Source organism: Homarus americanus, unplaced genomic scaffold (assembly GCF_018991925.1).
Source record: "Homarus americanus isolate GMGI-L3 unplaced genomic scaffold, GMGI_Hamer_2.0 scaffold47967, whole genome shotgun sequence".
Lineage (NCBI taxonomy): Eukaryota > Metazoa > Arthropoda > Malacostraca > Decapoda > Nephropidae > Homarus > Homarus americanus.
The window spans coordinates 2,410,363-2,415,468 of NW_024731965.1; the positions used below are offsets into that span (position 1 = coordinate 2,410,363).

Below are 5,106 nucleotides of genomic sequence, written 5' to 3' on the forward strand. Positions count from 1 at the left end.
TGCAAGAAATCGTGTTGTTGATGAGTGACGGAAAGTGAATTCATGAAGATTGTGTAACCAGTTCATTATTGAAATATTCTCTCGACCTGAAGTTGTTTGGATGCGAACTTCAATGCAGTTTTAAGTGATGGTGGTGGAATCTTGAAAATGAGTGAGAAGAAAAGAAAGCTGCAGCATTTGTGTGTGCCTTGAGCTTGGACAGTGATAAGTGATGGTGATGGAATCTTGAAAATGAGTGAGAAGGAAAAAAGATGCAGCATTTATGGGTGCTTGACAGTGATAAGTGATGGTGGTGGAATCTTGAAAATGAGTGAGAAGAAAAGAAAGCTGCAGCATTTGTGTGTGCCTTGAGCTTGGACAGTGATAAGTGATGGTGATGGAATCTTGAAAATGAGTGAGAAGGAAAAAAGATGCAGCATTTATGGGTGCCAAGTATTAAAGCATACTGGTGTGTGTTTTGATGTGTATAGTAGAAGATTGGTAAACGAGGGGTGAGGGCAGGTAAGTGACTGGATGTTGAGAGTTTATTTAGCGAGGTAAAGATAGGGATTTGACATGATCGTTAAGTTGGAGCTAACTAGCGTGGGAAAGGTTGATTTTTGCAGAGACGTGACCGGCATAGAGGTAGAGCCAGAATTTAGAGTTAGGTGAATGGAATTTTTGAATGGGTGTTGTGTTTGTGCTGTTATATACTAGAGGCTATATAATGGTACTACACTCTCGGTTGTGTGTGTTTATGGTCGTATTTTGTTGTAGTTAGAGGCGAGGTAAGATGGTAGTGTGCCGTCTGTTATGGTTCATGTGTTAGTTTTATACACAGACTAGAGTGTTATTAATTGTGTGTGCTCTTGTTTCATTAATTTATACTTGCTTGTTGTAAATTTTCAGGTTGAGTGGTAAGTACTGTTTTCTGAAATTGTTTATTATGGTATATGTGAATTGATTGTAATTTGACATGGATTGCTATCGGAAAGTCATATTTGATTTGTTGCCATAGAAGGTAATATAACGTCAAAATAGTTAGATGGGTTTTGAGAAAGTGATTGAAAGCTGAACCTTGATGCCTTTTATTGCAGGTGTACCGAAGGCTTATACTGTGGAATAGAGAAGAGAACCTGGCCTTAGTTTGTAGGTGGTGGCTAGCGCGTCTACAGTTGCGGTGAGGAAATCGTCAACATGATATTTAAAATGGAAGGTGTAGTTGTTTTTGACTAAAGAGAAGTGGTAGCTGGAATAAGAAAATTGATAAGTGGTTCATGGGTAATATATTTGTATTGAGAATTAGTGTAAGTTTTATAGGTTGTGTAATAAATAAATTTTTTTCAGGTTGTTGTTGGAGGTGGAAGGAGCCGGTATTTTTTGAGGTTGACTAGGGGAATAGTGATGGGTAAGTGACGTTGAAGTTTGTAAAATAGTTATGAGAATTGAACTAGACTTGTGGTCTTGTGCCGTAGAGCAATAGAAAGGTTAAAAGTTGACATTAAAATCAATGATTGTGGCTCGAGTTTGGTAATGTTAAATTTAAAATGTTGAATTTTGTGCCTCGGCTGTAGATTAAAGCAAATGTAAATGAGTTTTGATAAATTTGGTTTATTATGTAGTGAGAAAGTTTTGATAATTGGGTAACGAGTGACCTTTTTTCAGGTTGGTGTCGGTTCCCTAGTGCAGCCAAAAGTGCCTAGTTTATAGTAGACGGGCAAGGGGAGACTTAAGTGAGGTGTATAAACCTGTGAAAGGGCACTACTTAGTCGAGGAACCCTACCCGTAGCTGACTGACGCCCGCCTCACAAGGGGTCACAGCCTAAGTGGGGGCGCCGGCGGTAGTGCGGTACCGCTCTCGCCTCGCAAGCGAGATGTCTTGGGTTCGATTCCCGGGCCGGTGGAAAGTGGGTTGGACACACTTCCTAGACCCCCTCGGTCCCTGTTGACCTAGCAGTAAAGTAGGTACCCTTTGTAAATCGAAAGTTGCGAATTCGTATTTGGGGAAAGTGGTCGGAGCTAGCCGACCAAATTTTAAAGACTGGAGGGTTGTATGCCCTTGACAAAAAATGCTATGACCCTTTAGGCAAGCAGAAAATTGGCATGCTGCCTAGTTGGGCGGTGTAGGCGCTTGTGCCCTTGACCTTGCACTTGAATAAGGGGGGGGGGGAGGGGGGATGCCCCTCCGCCCCCGTGTCCAAAAAAAGTGTGGTAATGAGAAATCGAAAAATGGTAGAGTAGAATATAGAGTTGTGTTGACTGTATCGACTAACGAAGAGGAATTATGGTCGCCATGCAGAGGTGGGGGAGAAGGCGATGTTGGAAAGGAGCCAAGTGTTGTAACCAGTCGCCCTGTGCAGCATGTGCTAAAAGGTAATGTACACTGTTAACTGGTCTGTTTGATATGAAAATGAAGAGGGAATTTGGTTGTCGTTATTGATGTGGTAATTGTTTTCTACAGGAGTTGTTGCAGTCCAGAAGGCGTGATTGGTGTGTGATAATGGATAGGGACTTTAACGCTCGACTGAATGAGAGCCCGTAAAGGTGTAAGTATTGTTTATTGAAGTTGTAGCTATACTTTGTTTTAATGTGAAGAGTAGAGTATTTGTAACACTGACCTATTGTTTTTCTGTTTTCATGTTGTCGTTGGAGGAATATGGGTGAATTGTTGGAGAGGAGTGCGTCGACACTGGATACGGTGATGTAAAATTGCGCAATGTATTATTTGAAGGTGAGTTGTTATTGTATTTTAAAGTTTTAGGTAAAGTTTGTTTGTGAAAAGTTTTTGTATAAGAGGCAAGTGATATATGAGTTTTTTTCGGGTAGCAGTACCCATTGACTCGGTGATAATGGTAGGGTTTGTGTGTTGAGGGGTATGAGACTTGCTTTGACTGCAGTTAGCGAGAGGGCGCAAAAGTGTGTGGTTTATACTAGAGATGGTTGAGTGTTGATACTTGGCGCTGCCTGTGATATTGCCATGGAGCGTAGGAGCACATGTGAGGAGTAGTTGGTGCAATAGGAAATGAGTTAAGTTGTTTATGGATTAGAATATAGAGTTGAAGTGTGTTTTTGGTAATGAAATAATTTGTGTTTTCAGGTTGTGGAGGTGGAATTGCAGGGATTGACTAATTGGACTACTGATGGGTAAGTTGACTTTGTATTTGAAAGTTGACAAGAGGTGATAGGAAAAGTCAAATCTAGTAATATGAAGTGTTGGCCCTCTGCTGTACTGTAAAAAGAAAGGTTTTAACCATGATGGTGATTTAGAAGTTGTAGGGAGTTTTTGTTTTATTTTTTGGTAAGTAGTGTGAAGATTAAAGTAAGTTGTTTATATAGGGTGTGAAAGGTTTATGAATTGTTGTGGTGGGAACTAATGTGTTGAATTGTTTGTTTTTAAGGCCGGATTGGAGTTTTTGGAATGGTAGGCGGCAGTGATGGTGGAAGAGGCAGTGGTTACTCGGCGACGGAGTTGGGAGCGAAAGGGTAAAGAGGAAGTGTTTGTTTGAATTTGGGTAAGATGAAAGGTTTGGAAGTGTAGGGGCGGGAAGGTGAATTTGTTGTGGGTATGTATTGTAATTATATAGCAGTTAGTTGGTAGCAGGCTAGTATTGTTGTTACACACTGGAGGCTGTGTAATGATTGGTACTAGCCTTGGTGAATGGTTTGTAGTAGAGTATGTATATATTGGTAAGAAGTTGGCATTTGTAGCGGTTTAAAAGGAAGAAATTTGGTTTTGGTAGACATGCCTAAAAGGGTTTGATTTGTTGTTGTAGGCATAAGAGAGAGTTATTGATTGTGAAGGAGAGTGGATGCATGAAGCTTTTTGGAATGGTGTTTATTATGGATATGTTTTTTTTTTTCAGTGGAGCGAGTGGTGTAGGGTATGTTCCTCGTGGTAAGAGTAAGGAAGGAGACGAACAAGTATTGGGCATCATTTACCGTGGTGGTTACGAAGTGGACGTGCCGCGAAGAAAGGAAGTGGTACATCGACGAATAACCGTGGCGGTTGCGCCATAGCAAGAGATAGTGTTTTTGTGGGTGAATTATTTGAGCAATGGGAAATGATACTTTACCTACAAGTGTGGCCGTGAAGTGTATATTGCTGGTAATATAAGAAGAGCACCACGAAGAGTTTCCCGAGTGCGACGAAGCCGACGGGTGCACCGCCTTGTAGGTATAATGTATTTGATAGAAAAGGCCATTACGAGTTGACCTCCATTGTTGTGTTTTCTCGGTTTCAGATTGAAGGGATGGGGCGAAGTCGCTTTGGCCAAGTTGCCGTAAGGAGCCGAGATGATGTCCCGTGAATGTCTAGCTGTCGTCTGTGTGACTGGAGCCGAGATGTCCTTTGAAAGTATAGCCGTGGTCCCAGTGACTGGGGTGTATCGAGCCGAGATGTCCTGTGAACTTCTATCTGCCGTCCCTGTGACTGGAGCCGAGATGTCCTTTGATTGTATAGCCGTGGTCCCAGTGAGTGGGGTGTATTGAGCCGAGATGTCCTGTGAACTTCTATCTGCCGTCCCTGTGACTGGAGCCGAGATGTCCTTTGATTGTATAGCTGTGGTCCCAGTGAGTGGGGTGTATTGAGCCGAGATGTCCTGTGAACTTCTATCTGCCGTCCCTGTGACTGGAGCCGAGAAGATGTCCTGTGAACGTATAGCCGTCGTCCCAGTGAGTGAGGTGTGTGGAGCCAAGAAGATGATGTCCTGTGAAGGGATAGCTGTTGTTCCTGTGACTGGAGCTGAGAAGATGTCCTGTGAATTTATAGCTGCTGTACTTGTGACCGGGGTGTATGGAGCTGAGGCGAAGATGTCCTGTGAAGATGATGTTTGAAGCAGAAATTGATGTTTGATGTACTGTACTGTATTATATTGCTTAGTGTATAGAATATATGTATTTGAGTTGAATTTTGTGTTTTGTTTATTGCCTGATGTGTATTTTGAGTGACGCATAAGGTAGAAGAAGATGACAAGTGACTTGGGCACCAGAAGAAGTGGAGCGACACGAGAAGATGAAGGTAATGTGTGAAGAATTGATGTTAGTTAATGAAATATGATTTAATGTAAAGTAAAGTAATGATGTTGAAATGCATCATTGACATTGAGATTAGTTAATGTGTTGAATAAT

At 41.8% G+C, this 5,106-nt stretch overlaps 1 long non-coding RNA gene across 1 annotated transcript; it reads left to right on the plus strand.

The window, feature by feature from the left end:
- Positions 1-283: 283 nt before the first annotated feature.
- LOC121868127 lies at positions 284-4,886 on the plus strand. Its single transcript, XR_006089324.1, has 6 exons — positions 284-1,387; positions 1,645-2,352; positions 2,441-2,710; positions 3,077-3,123; positions 3,378-3,462; positions 3,843-4,886. It is a non-coding gene; the product is annotated as an uncharacterized LOC121868127 (long non-coding RNA).
- The last annotated feature ends 220 nt before the right edge of the window (positions 4,887-5,106 follow it).